General features: G+C 43.8%; 1 protein-coding gene across 1 annotated transcript in view; it reads left to right on the plus strand.

Annotated features, from left to right (window-relative positions):
* Window positions 1-14294: 14294 nt before the first annotated feature.
* The window catches only part of LOC112117842 (cytosolic phospholipase A2), a 140947-nt gene continuing 134066 nt past the window's right edge, over window positions 14295-21175 (plus strand). Inside the window, exon 1 of the mRNA XM_026655608.1 lies at window positions 14295-14349. The gene's annotated coding sequence lies outside the window, so the exon portion shown is untranslated. The remainder of the gene's footprint in view (window positions 14350-21175) is intronic.

Raw genomic sequence — 21175 nt, forward strand, 5'->3', positions numbered from 1 at the left:
CTGAACCCTGTAGGTGTCTAAACTCTCTTGATGCCGACATTTTTTGCAGTAGAAGTTCCTAGGTGACGGTGTCTGTTTCTGCTTCTGAGCATGCATAGTGCAGCCCAGTGTCTGGATGTCAGAGCCCCAGAGATTAGAGCTTGCCTAGGGGATCAGGTTCCTAAAGGCAAATGGTGGGGTGGGGGAGAGAGACACAAAGACCTCCCTTGTAACTTTTAGCTCAGTGGTTAGGGTACATATATGGGATGTGGGAGACCCCCCTCCCCCAGTTCAAGTCCCCCTCTATCTGAGGAGGGAAAGAGATTTGAACTGAGGATCTGCCACCTCTTGGAGTGTTCTAGCCCCTAGCCTATGGGATATTCTGATGTGGGCTCCCTCAGACTCTCCTTTTGAAGCAATTACAAATAATATTTTAAGTCATTGGAACAGGGTATCCCTGGAGGTGGGAGACCATGGATCTTGGGGTATCCCACTTACTAGGTAAGTGCTCTAATCCTCAGGTTAGAGTCATTATCAGGTGTTCTCTCTCACTCACACTCTCACACTCATAGTGGGTCAGACCAATTATCCATCTAGTTCAGTATACTGTCTTCCAACAGATGCTTCAGAGGGAATGAAAAATAAAAGAGCGATTTGAATGATTAATGCTCTGTCATCCAGTCCCAGCTTCTGGCAATCAGAAGTTTATCGACAATCTCAGCATGGGGTTACATCCTAGGTGAATACCCTAACTATTTGGCTAAAATTTGAGGGTGCTGCTATTGCTGTGGTGCTTCCTCAGATAGTGGGAAGTCTATCAGGGATTGTATAATAGAATGATTCCTTTTCAGAATGCCCAGTAGAGTAGTACAGCAGGCCTCATTTCAAAGGATACTGTCAGCTTTAATAGGCAGCCTGGAATAGTGAAATACACAGATTGTTGGTACTTCCAGACTTCTAATATTGTTTCTGATATGTGTCCCAAACCTACTGCCATTGAAGTGAATGGCAAAACTCCCATGGACTTCAGTGGGAGTAGAAGCAGAAAGAGAAACAAGAATCCAGATTCTCAGAAATCTGGGTTAAAATAACATAGGAAGCCGAAGTATTCACCGAAGAGAATACAGCTGAAAAGTTGTTTGCATTTTCATTTCTTCTTTGAATAAATCATGCTGATATAGACAGATGTAACAATCAAATTTCTTTTAAAACATTGAGTATTCTAAATGCTTGTGAAACACTTTTAAATATTTTTTTCTTAAAGTGGAGATGCTTTAAAAACAGACTTAAAAATAAAATTGAGCCAAAATGAGACTTTGCATGTCTGTACATTGTATACTTTGTACTAGTGAAAAGAGTTAAATTCTGAGTTAAGCGATATTGTGAAAATGCTTTCCGTCCATTAAAAAGACATGGTAATTGAAATGCACCCCTTCCGGGGAGGAGGTGCGGGAATATGCACTTTGTTACTCTTTAACTGTGATACAAGCTTTGAAAGAGCTGAATGGAGTATTCAGAAAACTAATGATCTGTGATGCAAATAATAAGGTGTCAAGAGAAGGTTTATTATGCAATAATTTTCCAAAGGGCAAACAAGGTTGTCCACACAATACAATCATTTTTTGACACTTTATCTCCCAAATGTAATGCCTGCCTGCCCCCCAAAATACCACACTCACTTTAGTTCACAAACTATTATTGTGAGTTCAGTGCAGACAGCTACTGTAATCATGTACAGGTCATTTCTATTGAGTTGAACTGTAAAAAATCTCCAGGAATGTAGAGTCACACACCGATGGTGTTAGAGCAAATCCATGTCCTTTAATGTGAAGGGCTTACTTCTACAAAATGGATCCAACTGTAGTTTTCTGGGATCATGCAAAGTTTTTTCCACAGATCTTTCAGGATATAAGATTCTCAAATATGGAGTCAGTCTTTCAAACACTTGCATGAGTAGTTCCATTGACCGGGAATAAGGATTTGTCAGATCAGACCCTCCAGTATCTGTTAGTACAAGAGGATGGGAGATGGGGAAAGAAGTCTTCCTATTCCCTACATTCAGACAATTGCTATTGCTGTTATAACAAATTACAGTCCCTACTCCTCTTGTACTTGCAGGTGCCTTGTCCTCTTAAGATATGAGGGGTGTCTTGCCTCGAGTTTCAAGGGTTTGGATTTTCAGTTGTTTAGCAGGTGGGCTATGCAATTCCACACCGCCCCCATTACAGGGCAGTGCTTAGAAGGCAAAAGCATGCCCTCAATATTATGATTTTTATTTAAATATCAAATATATATGATTTGATTTTAGTTTTGCTGGTTAGTTTCCCTTTCTGTTACTTAACAAAGAGTGTGGTGTTATATGAAATGCATCATGTTTAAATTTTGCATACAATATACACAAAAATAGGGAGGATTGCATATTAACATTAGGAAGTGTGGCAAAGTACCTTCTCCTCCTCAGCAGGCTCAGTCCTTTTTAGCCTTGGAGACTCAGGCTTGGGCAAAGCAAATCCTCGTAGGAGCACAGGGTCTGGCTAGTCCTTCCCTCAGTCAGTCCCTTGTGCTTGTTTTCTTCCCTTCTGGGGACAGAGTGCGGCCTTCCTTGCTGGAAGGGTTCAGAGCCTTGCTGTAGGGTTACCATATGTCCGGGTTTCCCCGGACATGTCCAGCTTTTGGGTCTTTAAATAGCCGTCCGGGGGGAATTTGTAAAAAGCTAAAAATGTCCGGGATTTCCCCCTGGACGGCTATTTAAAGACCCAAAAGCGAGGACAGGGCAGCCGCGCTGGGGGAACTGCAGCAAGCCGGTGCCGCCGGCGCCGCTCACCTTCCCTCCCTGGGGCAGCGCGCAGCTGAGAGCTCCCGGCGTGGCGGCGCCAGCCCACGGGGCCCCCCGCCTGGCCGGCAGGAGCCTGCAGAGCGCAGCCCTGCCCGGCACACAGAGAGGCAGGGAGGTCTCACTCCCCTGCGTGCTGCAGCGGGGCGGGGCTTGTAGACTCCAGCAGCAGGCAGCGGTCGCCGGGCAGAGAGCTCCCCCTCCCCTCGACCCGACCCGACCCTAGGAAGGGGCCAGAGGGACCTGCCTGCTGGATGCTTCCTGGGAGCCACTCCAGGTAAGCACTGCTGGGCTCACCTGGCCCCCTGGCAGGTCCCTCTGGGGGGGCTCCCCTCAGACCCACTGCCTTCAGGCTCCACCCTGACCCTGTTCCCTCAGTCCCTGCCCCCATTCCAACAGCCTCCCCCACAGTCCCCCTGCTCCCCCCAACCCACTGCCCTCAGCCTTGCCCTACCCCAAATCTCTTCTTCAGCCTCCCCCGTCATCCCACCCCCATCGCTCCCCCTGCTGTCCCACCCCCTCAACTTCCCCCCATTCCAGTCCTGCTCCCCTCTGTCTCATCCCCTCCAGACCCTTCCCTCCCCCCAACCCTGCCCAGCCCCATTGTCTCCCCCACCCCACTCTACACAGCTCTCTCTACCCTGTCCCATTCATGCTCCCCTCAGCCCCTACCCTACTCCCCCATCCCAGTCCTGTCCCATCCCCCTCAGCCCCCCCAGTCCCAGTCCTGTCCCCCTCAGTTCTTCCACCCTGCTTCCCCCGGTCCATCCCCACACACACCCACCGACTCCCTCGACCTCCCTCCCCCCAATCCCACTGCCTGGACCCACCCCCGTCCCACTCAGGACATGCATGAAAAAGAAGCAATGGGCTTAAATTGTAGCAAGGGAGTTAGGTTAGACATTAGGAAAAACTTCCTAACTGTAAAGGTAGTTAAGCACTGGACAAATTACCTAGAGAGGTTATGGAATAGCAGTCATTGGAGTTTTTTAAGAGGTTAGACAAACACCTGTCAAGGATGGTCTAGTTATTACTCAGTCCTGCCTCAGTGCAGGGGTTTGACTAGATGACCTGTTGATGTCCCTTCCAGTCCTACATTTCTGTGATTCACACTGAATTGCCTTGTGCCACTGTCTAGTAGTAGTGGCACACAGTTCTGACATGCAGGTTTATAAAATTGTAGTTAATATACAGTTTAGAGTATAGCAATTTTAAAGCTCTGCATGTTCAGACCAACTGAGCTGAAAATTGTGATCTTGTATTCAAAACTATTAAGATGTGGGCTGAAATAAAATCAGCACTGAATGTTATTCTAAAATTGTTTTCCAAATATTCTTAAACTCCCAGTTTATCCCCCGCTGATGTTCATTGTGAAAAGTATTGCAGGTCTAATAATAATATTTGGCACTTTTGTAATTCACTGTCCAACATGTGTTTTGTGCCCTCCTGTGGTGGATTTTTAGAGGATAACTGTATAGCTACCAGCTAAGGGAGTTATAGCTTGAACTCAAGTAGTAGAAGCTCATGCTTTTAAGTCTGGATGGCTCGGGTTCAATCTTTGGTGACTAGTTATGATGGAGGTTGCTACACTTATAATCCCTTTAATCAGAGGTTCTGAATATGCTTTGTTGTAGGCAGAAGTAGCCTATAGTTAAGCAACCGAAAATTTAGAATGGGAAGTGTTGAAATGTTGGGAAGCCTTATAATTTTGCCAATCTGGAACGAACATCCCATCTGAGGGATGGGGGCGGGGAGAGAGGAGAGTGAGACAGGACCAGGAAACTGGGACAAGGAATCCAGAGCGGTAGTGGGGGGCAGTTGAAATCAGATGAGGAGCTGGGGCGGGTTAGACAGCAATAGGATAGACATAGACTGGAGGGGACGGGGAAGAAGGGTCTTTGACTACTAGAGACCACTCCGTTCTCTGAACATTTGATTTGCGGGAAGCAGGGGAGGGGGAAGAGTAGGGGGTGGAGCGTTCAGGGGAGGGGGCGGAGTCGGGGCAGGGACTTTGGGGAAGGGGTGGAGTTGGGGCGGGGCCGGGGGCGGAGTTGGGGCGGAGCCAGGGCCCCTTGGAGTGTCCTCTTTTTCCAGGACTGCAATATGGTAACCCTACTTGCTGCAAGCAGCACGTGTGTGTGTGTGTGTGTGTGTGTTCACTCTCCTCCTCCCCCCCCCCATGCTGGAGAGGGTTTAAAAAGGTCTCCAGCAGTTGGAGCCAGCTGAGGAACCTAATTAGTTCCCTGGTAACCCCTTTCCCAGCTGAACCTTATTTCCCCATGGTTATCTCCCCTCAGTGGATTGGGAGAGGCCTTTTAACCCCCTTTGTAGCTGTTTGTCCTGGGTTTGCCACAGAAGAATAAACTCCAGGATACTTGCTGGCACCCTTTAAAACTAGCATTCAATTATTGACCAAAGATACACAGTATTTGTTCTATCTATAACTGTTCTTTGTGGGACACTTTTGCACCATTCTAGCAGTGTAAAAGGGCTTGAATGTGGGTGTAGATATAATTTACTCACATTAAGGCCCCTTTACACTGACTGAGTTGTGTAAAGTGGCCTTAGTGTAAAATGAGATTTGGGTTTATTGTATTTAATACTCATTATAAAATCACTGAATTTTCCTCAATCGTAATGAACAAAAATGCAAGTCTGTACTGGAATGGCACATAAGTGGAATGGAAATTCTTGGAGTGAAATTAGCTTAATTCTACAAAAACTGACCATTAGGGGAGATAATCCAGCTCAGCAACCTTCCCCCTCGTCTGCTAACCAAAGCATAATATTTAACTTTATTTTCATGGTGTGACTAAATTGGTACGTGGCCAACAAAACAAAGACTTAAATACAATATACTGGTAACATATACAGGGGTTTTCGCACAGGAAAGTATTTTGTTTTGGTCGTTTTAAACCTAGGTTAAGATTATAGAGAAATCCTCAGATTTTAGTCACACTGTGGCCCCAATCCTTGAGGTTCAGCTGAATTGTGCTTGAGTGGGGATGGGATGTTTAAACGGACTGTACCTTCTTGCTCAAGTGATCCATGGGGCTGCCATGGGCTAGTTTAGCCACAGTTGTAATTTGAGGCTGCTCTAATGTAGGGCCGCTTGCAACAGTATCCTGTCCCTGGAGTGATGTAGAACCAGCTACCCTGACTTTCCACAATAGGAACATCCCCAGCTAGCCACTTGGGCCATCTTTAAGGTTGGTTTCTACTGCCAGAGTAGAGCAAAAAAGAAATATGGGGGTTAACTTATGTTCCTTTCAAGATATGACCAGTCATACTGGGTCTGGGATGTTAGCCAGAAATGAGTTTAGTCACCCAGTGTAGTGAAAGTGCTAGCATCTTTTTTGCATGAGACTGCTTTTTTTACATTATTTTGAAATCACAAGACGTTTGAGGGAGTATAGTAATGAACTACTTGTAAAGGTGTGGAGGGTCAGCTCATTTCATAGACTGAGGAGAAAGGAAGGTTTGCAAAAGCACTCCTAGGTGAGAGACTGAGGGCCTGATTTTCAAAGCACAAATACATAAGTCAGGGCCGCCCAGAGGGTGGGGCAAGTGGGGCAATTTGCCACAGGCCCCGCAGGAGCCCCCACGAGAATATAGTATTCTATAGTATTGCAACTTTTTTTTATGGACGGGCCCCCTGAAATTGCTTTGCCCCAGGCCCCCTGAATCCTCTGGGTGGCCCTGACATAAGTGAGTAACTTCCCTTATTCAAATCTCTCATGTGCCAGTTGTGTTTTCACTATATCTTTGGCTTCTTACATACTCCAGGCCCAATCCATGCAAAGTACTAAAACTGTCAGGACTGTCTTGTATCATGGGAGACACTTAAAAGTATATCAGTTAATAGTGGCTACAAATCTTGTAAATAAACATAAGAAGCTATACTGAGGGAGGTCTGTCCTTTCTAGATCTATAGCATCTTTCATTCAAATATAGGGCTCTCAGAATATGCCAGCATAAATGCACAGATGGAAGCCAGCGAGCAGCTATTGGAAATATGGTCCATAGTCTATCCATCTGCCTATTATCATAGTGCTTTATGTCCACAGAGGACAGGCAGTATCTAGCATCAAAACCATGAAATACCAGGCTGACCACATATTGCAGCCATTGAATTTCAATTCCAAGAGCATCAACGTTTCTTAACTGCTTGCTTGGCTCTTCTAACTCCATTCCTGGTCTGAATTATATGAGTTATACATAACCATAACCACAGTTAGAGCCAGGAACGTATTAGCTGTACTAAATTTAGCTGTCGCAGACAATGGGCACCGCTGGCAGTTTGTTTATGGGTCACTGAATCATTTCTCACTTTAAGTAAATAGAAAGACTAAAGAGGATGGTATTGTTTGTTGGGAATTCCAAAGCAGGCAAGCTGGCAACTGAGAATCTCAGCAGTTTCAGTAATCCAGTGTTTTTTCTTAGATTTTGATTTATACAAAGTGGTAGGTTGGAGTGGCCCAATGCTTCTATTCTTGTTCTGTTTCTAGCTGCATTGCAAATATGGCACTGGGGGATAAGAGAGGGAGACAATGGAGTAGGGATATCTCATGAAATTACTATTGTTCAGGGGTTTCCTTTGATTTTAGTAGCTGCAGCAGTATTGGTGTTTGCTGCCAAGTGTATAAACTAGGGGCAAATTATGTATTTTTACCTATGGTTGGAAATCATAGTGAGTGTCTGAGGTGGAAAGAGGTAGGAATCCAGGCCCATTGCTGCAGAGAGAGGAAGTATCACATCCCTGCCTACCATGACCGCCTCCTCATTGCTTGGACAGATGGTTGCTGCTTGTCAGAGTCCATGGTGCTCAAAGGAAGCAGTGCACAGAGAAGTGCTGTGATAGTACCCACATGTGGTCATGTCCCTGGCCTATGGCCTTGATCTTGTTGTTTTGTAGTACACTAGTAATCTGAGGCACCATTCAAGGTCAGGGCCCTATTGTGTGAAGTAAGACAGTCCATTCCCAAAAGCTCTTACAATCTAGCTAAAGACAACACCAAATGTGGGTGTAGCACACAACAGAAGAGATTGAAGGAGGGAGTCAAGCGTAACCACAATAGGAACATGTGGTTGTGTAAGACTAGCTCCATTCTTCATTTGAAGGTTTCACCAGACCTGCTGCACCTCAGGCTCTTCTGTTTGTGATTCTTCTGGCTCTCAGGGCTGCATCTATAATCTCATGCCATTCGGTGTGTCTATGTCTGTCAGTTCATCAAGTGCCATGGCTGAGATGGCCACAATCATGAAAAAGCCATCAAACAGATGGGAGGAAGAATAGAAAAAGAAGGGACTTTCTAAGACAGACTGCTAGGAAAAGGGCAGTTTTTGAATACTGGAGTCCCACTGCTCCCAGAATTCACTAGATCAGGGATCGGCAACCTTTGCCACGCAGTCTGTCAAGGAAATCCCAATGGGGGCTGCAGGAAGCAGCGGCCAGCACATCCCTCGGTTCACCCTGCTTCCCGCAGCCCCCATTGGCCTGGAATGGTGAACCACGGCCAGCGGGAGCTGCGATCAGCTGAACCTGTGGACGCTGCAGGTAAACAAACCATCCCGACCCTACTGCACTAGATCATGTCCCTCATTCAAAACAAAAACCCTAAATGATAGATGTCTATTTTTTGGTGAGAAAAGCCATATGTATGCAAGAGAGAGATTGGGAAAGGGGGAAGTAGCCAACAGGAAATGTCAGGCTTTTCAATTTTCCTTTGTTGGAGGAGGTGCCTGACACGCTGGCTGAGAGGAACAAGCTGGAAACTAGAACTCTGAGGCACAAGCAAGAAGCAAAATTTAGGCCCTGAAGTAGTACTGTAAATTAAGCACATATGTAACTTTGACCATGTGAGTCAATTCCTTATATACTTGCTAAGGCTGTTCTGGGCCTCTCTTGGTAGATACAGCCTCCTTCAGGGATGATACCCCTCCTTCAGGGCCCCTGGCATAAGGGATATTGCCAGGGAGCAAGGGGTCTCTTGGTTTGGCAACACATGCAACTTGGTCAAACCAGAGAATCTGGGCCACATTAAAAAACAAACAAAAAACACCCCCAAAACAAACACAAAATCCAGGGCTCCTAAGGAAGAAGGCAATGCCTATAGATGATAAAGAATCTTCTGAGACCTTTGCACACCCCCAAACTTTTTATCTCATTCCAGCCTCCCACTTTAATCTTCCCATCATCAAACTCCGCGATCCACCCCACCCTTGGAAAGTCGAGGAATAGAGGAAAAAGCATGTCGTGAAATTGAGTTCTGGGCTGGCACACTCAGGAGGAAAAAAAGTTCCAAACCAAAGTGGGGCTGGAAGCTGGTGCTCCTCAGATGACTACCAATGAGTTGGTAATACATAAAGAGACCCAATCTTTCACATAACCAGCATCCAAATCATTTAGGGCTTTGCTGGTCAAAACAAAACACCCAGAAATCAACCTATAGCCAGCATTCCCCTTTCTGTAAGAAATGCTACTTAACAGTCTGACTCATTATGAATCCGCTGCATCTTCTGATGGATCTGAAGGTTTGATACCAAGAAGAGTAATGGCAGGTGATTAAGATAGGGATAACCCTGGTGATGTCTGCATCCCAAAGTAAGAAATGCAATGTGTTCTGCCAAGTGCAGATGATAAGAGGTGCTTTTGACAACTGCTGCTACTTGAGAATGCAACTGGAGGTGGGGATTTAACTGGATCTCTGCAGGCTATGCATTTATATCCAAATAGTGTGTGGGCCTCAGTAGAGGTGATTCTAAAGACGTGCAGTGTTGGGTTTGTGTCTGTTTTTTATTCTTTATGATCTATAAAAAGGACTGAAAGGGTTTGGATTTTTTTTGTTCTGATGCTCTTTCTCCTGGAAAAAGTTGTATTTTTACCTTGGGAATATCAGGTCTGTCAAGTCTTGTTTCCTCATGGAGACCCAGAGATTTAGATTAGGAGCTCGGTAAACCCTTAACTGAATGTGTGTGTGTGTGTATTTCAATCTTTAACAGAGAGTGCTCTTTTCTTCCATCTCTTTGTTAGGCATTTGTGTTAGAGAAACCAAACCCAAAGGCCTCTAAACAATCTGAAATATATCCCTTCCTCACACAATCAGGTTCCTTTCCTTGGATAAGCGGTTAGATGTCCTGACTTTTCCAGTGGTCCATTCTGGATATTTGGAGCCTTATGAGACATTTATGTGACCTGTGTTATGTTTAGCAGCTCCCCATAGTCCTCCCCACCAGCAGGACTGCTGCTGCAGGCTCTGGGAGGCCATTCTTCTCAGCTCTCAGAGAGCAACTACAATAGTACAGCCAGTATCACCACCAAAGTTTGTGCCTGCTGGGACAATCTCCATCTTTGTCAATACTGTCACCTCACCTCTGTGGCTAAAAGCATGAGTCTCTATGGCTTGAACTAAAAGAGCCAAGCTCCCAAACTGGGAGCTGTAACAGCCCCATATCCTCTATATGGATTGGGCACAAAACAGGACACACAGCATATACCATCCATTGGGTTATACTGGCACCATCAGTTAACCTATAGGAAATAGCACCTAGCCATCAGCACTGGCATCACTAGATGGCAGTAGTAGGGATCAGCTGGCGGCAGCATGAGCTTAGGAGGTAATAAGTGTGGGGAATGAGCTCTGTACTGGGGAATGGGGGTATAATGGGTGTCCTTTGTCATTTTGATAGTCTGGTCACTTTAGCTTGCTGTTTATCCTGACCTAAATCTATTGGCTCTTCAGTCCTGTAGGAGAAGTAAGGCAGAAAAGACCTGACATTTCTAATACATTAAAAAGAAAAAACTTTCATACCAGAAATAAAACTCTCTCAGACTTTCTTTGTGCATCACAAAGCAGCAAAGACAGGTGACAATTGATATTTCCCCCCCTACTTAGATGCAGCACTTTAGAGAAGGGCTGGTTATTCCTGTGGGGACCAAGATCCGGGTGTTGTGGCTGAAAACCAGGACAGGCAGCATTGATGAATCCTAAGAACTACCTTGTTTATTGATTTGTAACTTTGTTTTGGGGTTTACTGACTGTAAAGCTGCATGGAAGGAATATAGCTAGAAATGGTACTAAGTTTGTGTTCTGAGTAAATCTGAATCCCCAGACAGGGTGTTGTGTTTAAGCCTGAGACTGCTGAGTTCTCTGCTTCTATCTCTGCCTGACTCTTAGCTCTGCCATAACAATCTTAGGCCAGGTCTACATTACAGGCCTATATCAGTATAACAACATCACCCAGAGGAATGAAAAATCCATAGTGATGTATTTATACTGACCTAACCCCTTGTGTAGACAGTGCTATGCTGACGGGATAGCAACTGCCTCTCGGGAGATGGATAACTACATCGATGGGAGAAGCTCTCCTGTTGGCATAGCAGCGTCTTCACTAAAGCGCTACAGCAGCTGTAGCACTGTCCATGAAGACAAGCTTTTAGGCACAGATCGGGGGGGAAAAAAGTAGAGCCACTCAAGAGCAACACCATCTGAGGTCTATGGATATGCCCCAAACACCCCCTCCCCCGTGTTATTGAAGGAGCTCACCAGCCAAAACCACCATCTGCAGCCGAAAATCACATAGAAGGAGGCAAAGGGACCCAAACCGTACCTAGTGCTGGAGCTGTCCTGCTGCAATTTTCTTCACAATATTCCTCAAAAATGGAAAGATAGGACATGGGACAATGAATAGAGAGGCCATCCATGTCAAGTGACTGTTTCTGAATGAAGGCCTAAGATGTGTTGTTTAAAGAGAAGCTATTATAGCTTTCCCTTCTTCAAGGAGCACCGACAATCACTTATTCCTACAGGCTTTCACCCTCCAGGTGGGACATAAAGCTAATTCAAAGGTAGCTGCTTGAGTTTCCTTGCACCTCTATCATATTACAGACATCTGGGGATATGCGAGACTGGGGAAACTTGGTTGTGACAGGGAGGTGGTGGCTAATTTGCTGCATGTTGTTTAATAATGTTGTTAATTTTGTACATTTCTGTGCACCTCAGATGGAGAATGTGGGTACTTTTTTTTATTTTTTTTTTATTTTTGGCTTAAGAAAACATACCCTTCAGTTTGCTGTGCTTAGTGGGGTCATATTTTTTATTCACCAATACTAAGACCCTCTTTTTTGTTATCCTCACCCCTTTGGGACCAGGTTTTCAAAGGAGTTCAGCTCTTATTTAGGCATCTAAATAAGGGCCAGACTTTAAAAAATACTCTGCATCCAGCAGCTCCCATTATCAAACTCTTGGCTAAATTTTTGAAAAAGCTCAACGTCCAACAGGCTGAGCACTCTTGAAAGTCTGGCTCTTTGTTTTGGTGCCTAAATAGGAGCTGAGCTCTTGAGAATCTGGCCCCAATTGTGGGTGTTTAGCCCATCTGAAAACTCTGAGGGCTAGAAATGATGCACTCAGGTTTCAGCCTGTAGAGGCACTACTATACCACCTGGGAGTGCTCCAGACAATAAGAGGTTTTGATGGTCGTGATACTGCAAAAATAAAAATATTTTTAACACCTCTTTAAAGATATAACTATAACCTGAATTATAAACCAAGTAGGGAGCCAGTGGAGTTATAGGAGATTGGATGATGGGTGCTGTGGTTTACTTAATAAGACCCCATTGTAATGCATACATGCCAGGGGACAGCTGACAATGGAAAACTGACTGAGTAAAACAGCAATAATTTTCATATGTAAATAGGCATAGGAGCTTTGTGTTTGCTTTGAAACTCGAGCTTTAAGCAAATACTACTTTTTGAAAGTAATAAATGCTCTAGTGTAGTATCTCAAAAAACCCAGAGATTTTACTGTTATCTGATTAAATCTCCTACACACCATTTCTATTTGTCTCTCTAATTTGGCCACGTGGATAAAGACATCACATAAATGTCACTTCATTTAATGTGACGGGTTTCAAGAGCTGTCTTTTCCAATTGTGTTGCCGGTAGCCATGAGAGTCTGGAGGCAGTCCTCAAAGTCTGAGAAATCTCCTGAGTGCTTGATCCAAGGCCAAAGCCTGTGGCTAGGCTGTGGGTCAGAAAACTTAGGTCCCTGCATGAACACTGGCAAACGGTGAAACACTTAAGGTTGCTGTGTAAATTTGGAGAAACTTACACTGAAAGTTGAAGGGACATTGCCCATAGCTGCTTATGTTGCTTACCTGTTCTTGAAAACTATGCTATAAATTACTAAAAATGTCACTCTTTGGGGGCAAAGGCCATTTTTGTTTTGTTTGTACAGTGCCTAGCACAACAGGGTCCTGGTCCATGACTAGGGCTGATAGGTGCTACGGTAATACAAATATTAATAAAAATAGGATACTTATTTTGAAATGTGTCCTCACACAGACTTGTCATAAAGTAACAAAAGGTCTGATTTAAAACAAATTAGTTATTTTAATGCAAGTTTATGTGTAAATAAGCTTCCAGTGTTGTGCAATTGCGGAGTGCAGGAGGGGGCTCAGGGCAGGGGTTGGGGTGCAGGAGGGGTGTGGAGTGTATGAGGGGGCTTAGGGCAGGGAGTTGGGGGCAGGGTGCAGGAGGGGTTCCGGCTCCAGCCCTGGCTAAAGCGGCGTCGGGGTGGCAGCGGCGTGTACCGGGGCCAGGGCAGGCTTCCTGCTCCAGGAAGCGCTGCAGCCCCGGGGGGCGGCGGCAGAGGGCTCCGCATGCGCTGTCCTTGCTGCACCTCTAGGTACCTCGCCCAAAGCTCCCATTGGCCATGGTTCCCTGTTCCCGGCCAATGGGAGTTGCGGGGGGCAGTGCCTGGAGGCAAGGGCAACGCACGAGCCCTCTGCCCCCCCACCTGGGAACCTCAGGGACGTGGTGCCAGCCGCTTCTGAGAGTGGCGCAGGGCCCACGATACCACGGGGGGCAATCCCGCGGGCTGGATCCAAAGCCCTGACAGGCCGGATTTGGCCTGCGGGCCGTAGTTTGCCCACCCCGATGTAGATGATCTATAAAGATGAACAGTGTTGTAAATGAGTATCTGCAAATTATCACTTGCAAATACTCTTTCCATAAGAAATGAGGCAATATCACCAGAGTTTGAGGCACTTGTTTTGTATTTGACAGCATTTCCTTAAGACTGTCTTACAAACTTCAGCTCCTTGTTCGTTCTTCTGAAAGGCCTTCACCTCAGATCATGCCCATCAATCACCAAAGGCTTTTTTTAGCTGTTTGCATATGTATATTAAGTTATCACTTGGTAATTGTTAAATATGATAACTCTGTCATACTGTGGATCACTAAAGTTTGTCCTTGGTGCTGAGATGTCTCTGATTCTCTGTGCTTTCACTCCTTGCAATTTTTCTCCATGCAAAGTATCAAACAATGTTCATAAGTATTACTGCAAAGTGCTCTTTGCTTGCTTACATCTCAGTACCACCTTAACAGAGAGACAGCTGTAATAGATCAGCTGACACTTCAGCTCCACCCATTTATTACGAATGAAAACTTCTCTATCCAAGCAATGAAAAAAAGGATCCTGCCTAGAAAGCAAGAGGGATGTACAAGCTCAGAGGGGTCTGATGTAGCATTGAAACTGTAAGCAATACAACTAATTCTTGGTCTGTTTTTTTTTTTTTTTTTAATTTTGTTTTAAACTGCTACTTATTTTGTCAGGTTACCAAGGGAAAAAATTAGCTTAGCCAGAGGGGGGAGTTAACAGATGTGATCATTTTGATATAGTTTTAAAGTGTACTTGTTACAACTTGAAATGAGGAAGCAGTACAAGCGATTTTTAATACTAAAAATACTTGTTTTGCCATATTAAAACAAAACTGAACCCAGAAAGGAGTGTGTCAGATCATGAGCACAAAGGAAAACTTTTAAAACATAAGGATACTTTAATGTGTTTCCACGTGATCATGTAACTCAGTGGGTTGCTGATACCATGATTCCTAATCCTTCAGGCTGGGACTAATCCCCTTATCAGAGAAATTTTCTTTCCTATAGTTTGTAGCAGGATGGCTTTATTTTCTTTCTCCCTGCAAATCATTGCTAGGGACCAATTCCAAGAGCAACTACACTACCAGAGAAGGAAACCTAAACTGTGAAAGTTACCGCTGTGCTTTTGAGCCAGGGTGAAAGTTTAAATGTGTATTGATGGAGGAGGCACTAACAATTATTTGTAAATATAGATTTATTTATGTTAACAAAATCTCATCCTATATGTACAGCCTGTGAGGTATCAGTCTCTAAGTTGACATGTCTAACACTAACAAGTGCTGGAAAACAAATCACAACAATGTCTAAACTTTGTGCTTGCTTTGTGGCCCTGGGAAAGATGGCATAAGAAATCAAAATATATATGGGAGCATTTAGAATTGTTCCTAGTTGCAGACATTTAGGAACACCCTCTCCACACCTACTTCCCTCCCCCTTTTTTGCTGTGCGTTCCATTCTGCACTGTTTATCTGTGACCCTGACACATTGTGTACCAAACTTGGTTTATTGCTGTTTCTACCTCTTGATAAAACTACTGGTGACATACAAAAAATGTATATTCTAGGCTAGGCGTTCTCAAACTGGGGGTTGTGACCCCTCAGGGGGTCACAAGGTTATTACATGCAGGGTTGCGAGCCATCAGCCTCCACCCTCAAACCCCACTTCTCCTCCATTTATAATAGTGTTTAATATTAAAAATGTGTTTTTAATTTATAAGGGAGAGGGGGGTTGCACTCAGACTTGCTGTGCGAAAGGGGTCACCAATGCAGAAGTTTGAGAACCACTGTTCTAGGCCATTGTAATGGACCTTTTGATCTCTTACACTGCTATGGATAAAATACTTTAATATTTTACTTTAATCAGAATATTTTAATCAGAAAAAGAGACATTACTACTTAAGTAAAATTGCATTTTAACAATGGGAAGGAAAAGGTGAATAATTCTGGAAGGACGTTTACTGTTCTCTTTGGTTTTATCTACAGGGGGAGTTATTCCAAAATAGCTATTCTTGATCAACTCCCTGTTTGGATGCTCTTATTTTGGAATCAGAGTGCCTTATTCTGAAATATCTTAATTTGGAATAAAGCACTTTTATTCCAGAATAAGAGTGGACACACAGGGCATTGATCAGGAATATTTAATATACTTTAAATTCACACCCTATCTTAATCTGGATTAATTTCTCTGTGTAGACAAATCCTTATACTCTAGAGTGGTAATCTGTCTTGAGAGAGAGAGCGCTTATAAGATACATTTTAAATGAAAATGGCATAAATACACAACAATCCTCACAGCAAATCAAAACAGAAAGCTTTAAGAATGTTAAATAAACTCTCCTGTCCACCATACAATTTCAAGCCCTGGGGTCACAGACTTGTCTGTCAAGGTTGGCCTTGTAGGCCAAATATGGCTAGATCCGCTCTCTCAAAGAATGACGACTTCACCATTTCTGTGTTCTCTTTTAGGTTTGCTGTAAATCGTTCCCTCCAGCTTACTAATAGTTAAATAATGATTAATGAAGCAACCCATTGTGAAATATATAGAGACGTAATGTGCTAAATGGTTAAGCAATAGTTTTCAAACTTCCTGTGGTGGACCTGTTTTCTCTGTGTGCACGTGTGTGTGTGTATAATATATATATTAATGTGTGTGTGTGTGTGTGTGTGTACACAGATATAAAAATCTTTTAATGTTACTATTGCTATTGATTTTATAATGGTCATCTATTGATGCACATTACAGTAGAGGTCACAAAACCGTATCCATTTTGCTTCCCTATTTTTCAGATGGTTGTATATTCCTCAATATTTCACTTGTTAGAGGTACATGGTTATAAATGTCAGAAGTTGTTTTATATATCTGAAAAGTTTTGAGTGAAATCCCTTCAGCTGTTTGAGCTCTGAGCGTGTGAACCCCTTCCTGCACACTTTTTCTATTTACTAATAATTAATAATTCTAACCATAGACTGGGCTAGTGCATTTAAAAACAACAACAAAAGACTGGGATGTGAAACTTGCTATGGGCTTAGTCCTTACTGAGGACCAGGCTAGTTCAGACAAAGCTTCCATCTCTGCAATGGCAGGGGCCCCCTAGAATATTTTTGGGGCAGTGGGGTCTGCCTCACCAAGGACACAGAGGGCTGTTCATCAGTGTCGATGATCCAGTGTTGATTGGTGTGAGGAGTCAACCTCTTTGTACTGATGAAGGACTCTATGGAGAATAAGCTGGGCCCACTAGGGGCTTGTGTGCCTATTTTCTTCCCCCAATTTTAGGCTTAATCTTTATTCTCCCTATGTGGGATTTAGAGAGGCGATTTTCAGACAAAAATAGGTGTGCAACTGTCATTTTTGTCTAAAAATCTCCCTACCACAACCTCTTTCATCTGGCATGGTGTAGCTCAGGGGTCGGCAACCTTTCAGAAGTGGTGTGCCGAGTCTTTATTTGTTCACTCTAACTTAATTTAAGGTTTCGCATGCCAGTAATACATTTTAAAGTTTTTAGAAGGTCTCTTTCTAGAAGTCTATAATATATAATTAAACTATTGTTGTATGTAAAGTAAATAAGGTTTTTAAAATGTTTAAGAAGCTTCATTTAAAATTTAAATTAAAATGCAGAGCCCCCCGGACCAGTGGCCAGGACCCGGGCAGTGTGAGTGCCACCAAAAATCAGCTCGCGTGCCGCCTTCGGCACGCATGCCATAGGTTGCCTACCCCGGTATAGCTATTTGAGGTAGGTTGAAGGGAGAAGGACCTACACAAACTGTTGGTCCTTACAAACTGGCCCCCAATTGAATAGCCTCACAGGGGTCCCATACTTTTTTTGAACAAGCCCTGAGTGAGGTTTAGGTCCTCTGTTTGGTTTTGTGAGGTGGAAGTGGAAGGTTTTAATTAGTTAGGAACACTTTAAAATTGTGCTGCTTTTTTTATTAACTTCATACATACTTGTTGAAAGCTATTGACAGCTCATGCTTTTGTGGCAATGATTCCTGATCAAATGTGCAGAGTTTGCAAGTGGAAAGTGTCTTTTCTAACAGCCAACACTGCAGACTCAACCTGAAATCTGAAAGTCAATGCTAGTTTTTCTCTTCTTGAGCATGCTTGGTGCTCTATTGTATCATTGGCTATTCTGGAATAACTCCCTATGCAGGCATTCTCTTCTGAAATACAAGTAATTTAATTCTTGAATAACTACTCATCTTCAAAAGTGGAGTAAGTATTCCAGGATAAAGTCTATTTTTGTTCAGGATATTTTGGCCACGTGGGGAGTTATTCTGGAATAGCTATAGTCGAAGAGTTATTCTGCTGCAGCTGTGCTGGTCAATTGCCCCGTGTAGACAAACTCTCAAGAAAAAGACACTACTTTCTGCCTGTGGCAGGTGTGTACATTGGGGGCTGGGTATGAGGTAGCATAGGGCCTGTCTACCAGCCCTGAAGCTTCTGGAGAACACCCCTGTATGGTCCCCAGAGGCCAATGAGCAGGCTTTGTGGAACCTTCATGGAGAGTATGTCCCCTGTACTACCTCCCCAGCAGTGCTGGAGTGTGAAAGATCTGTTACAATGTGGTGGTGAGTTTCCAGCTGTATGTAATTTGGGAGAAAGTCTAAATGCCCTAGCCTGAGTAAATCTGAATTGACTTCACCATGTTCAGGCTGTGAGGCAACCATTCAGATATACATCCACATTGGAAAAGGAGAGGGACAAACAGATGGAGGTGCATGTGGGAACAGTATCAAGGGAGCCAAGACAAACTTCCACATCAGACAGACAGGAAGGTCCATATTCCAATGGTACTTCCAAAAGATAATTGAATTGCAAAGATATAGGTGCTTACCAGTCCACATATGATTTAAGCACTAAAATAATTGCAGTTTTGGGGTCCCCTGTATTATTTATTCCCCATGAATTTATTTATTTCCAGTGCCACAGTTCAGTGAGGCACATAAGCACATGCCTAACTTCAAGCACGTGAGCAGTGCCATTGAAGCCAATGGGGCTACTCATGGATTTAAAGTTAGACATGGCCTTATGTGTCTTGCTGAATTGGACTCCAGTTGTTTTACTCTGTAACATCCCCTTTCAGGGAGACTAGGGGTCTAGTTTGAAAGCCCATTGAAGTAAATGGAAAGACTCCCATTGATTTCAACAGGCTTTGACTAACACCTTGCCTTTATAGGAGGGGATGAATTTTATCTAGTGTGTATTTCCCATCTCTGTGATATAGCCTTATTCTTTTCTTGCCAGTCTGAAAAACAAATTCTAAAACTTGGCTTAGTAATTAGTAATTTAGTGATGAATGAGCCCACCATTGCTCTGGGAGTTACAACAACTTGGTGCAGGAAAGGATTGGTTTCAACAAAACTCTAATTTCTTCAAAGCTCCGATATTCAGACTTCCCTGAGGGCTTTCATTTGCTGTATACCTCAACGAACATTCTGTTCGCTTTTTTGACTCAATGTGCAGCGGCAGTCAAAAAAGCAAACAATGTTGGGAATCATTAAGAAAGGGATAGACAATAAGACAGAAAATATGATATTTTGCCTCTATATAAATCCATGGTATGCCCATTTCTTGAATACTGTGTCCACATGTGGTTGCCCCATCTCAAAAAAGATATATTGGAATTGGAAAAGGTTCAGAAAAGGGCAACAAAAATGATTAGGGGCATGGAACGGTTTCCGTATGAGGAAAGATTAATAAGACTTTTCAGCTTGGAAAAGAGATGACTGGGGGTGGGAGGGATATGATTGAGGTCTCTAAAATCATGACTTGTGTGGAGAAAGTAAATAAGTGCTATTTATCCCTTCTCATAACACAAGAACTAGAGGTCACCAAATTAAATTAATAGGCAGCAGGTTTAAAACAAATAAAAGGAAGTATTTCTTCATACAATGCACAGTCAACCTGTGGAACTCTTTGCCAGATGATGTTGTGAAGGCCAAGAATATAACAGGGTTCAAAAAAGAGCTAGATAAATTCATGGAGGATAGGTCCATCAATGGCTATTAGCCAGGATGGGTAGGGATGTTGTCCCTAGCCTCTGTTTGCCAGAGGCTGAGAATGAGCAACAGGGGATGGATCACTTGATGATTACCTGTTCTGTTCATTCTCTCTGGGGCACCTGGCAATTGGCCACTGTCGGCAGACAGGATACTGGGCTAGATGGACCTTTGGTCTGACCCAGTATGGCCGTTACATTCTTATGTTCTTATGAATTTCTGAGCTCTACCAGTCTCCAGCTGTGTGTGTGTGTGTGTGTGTGTGTCACAAAGCCTAGAGAATCAGAGGCAGCAATGAAGAAGGCACGAAGCAATCCCAGCACTCCCTGCTTTATGGAATAGGATGATTTTGTGGAAGTGAATAAATACCATATTAATGGGGAGTAGGGAAATATTCATTTTATACAATGAAGGAGCTGATCAAACTTGCTCTCTCGCTACAGAGCTACTTAATTTGCTGTTTCTAATGTTCATATTGAAAACTCCATTTTTGACTCTGGGCAAAGTGCACAGAGATTTCTGAAGTACAGTTTGTACAAGCATTTCTGTTCCAAGGGCTAGGATGGAAGGCATGAGTAACTCTTGCCACACATCTCCTAAAGCAACCATGTGGTCAGAGGGAGAGCAGTGATGTGAGGTCTGGGTCTCTGGCTCCATGGATTTCCCTCTGAATTTTGCAGTTCCAGATGGCTGAGGGCATAACTTGTCATCCACTGTGGTTTTGAGATCCTACAGATCTGTCTCCCACTGGGGGGATGATGTATCAATAAATGCATATGGTTGACAACTGTTGATTCTGTGAACAAGCTGTAGTCTCACATGTTTCTTTTCCCCAGGGGAGGGGATTGTCTGGCTTTGTAAGATGTCACTACAACTAAGGCTTCAGTGTGACTTACATGCACAACTAATGGAATGATCAGGCTCCAGAACTGCAGTTTATATGTTGCAAGGCATTGAAATGATTCATAAGAATGGCCATACTGCATCAGACTAAAGGTCCACGTAGCCCAGTATCCTGTCTCTGACATTGGCCAGTGCCAGATGCTTTTGGCACTTGGAGATTTAGGGACACCCAGTGCATGGGGTTGCGTCCCATATCATCTTGGCTAATAGCCATTGATGAACCTATCCTCCACAAACTGATTTACTTCTTTTTTGAACCCAGTTATACTTCACTACCTTACCTGGCAATGAGTTTAGGGTTGCCAACCCTCCTGGAGTCTTCTGGAATAAAAGATTAATCTTTAAAGATTATGTTTTGTAATGAAACTTCCAGAACTACGTCCGTCCAAAATTGGCAACCCTAATCCAGTTTTACAGGTTGACTGTGCATTGTCTGAAGAAGTATTTCCTTATGTTTGTTTTAAACGTGCTGCCTATTGTGGATTGCCACGGGCACGCAGGGGCGAAAGAAAATGCAGGCCTGT

Source organism: Terrapene carolina, unplaced genomic scaffold, assembly GCF_002925995.2.
Source record: "Terrapene carolina triunguis isolate 2854851 unplaced genomic scaffold, T_m_triunguis-2.0 Scaffold210, whole genome shotgun sequence".
NCBI lineage: Eukaryota > Metazoa > Chordata > Testudines > Emydidae > Terrapene > Terrapene triunguis.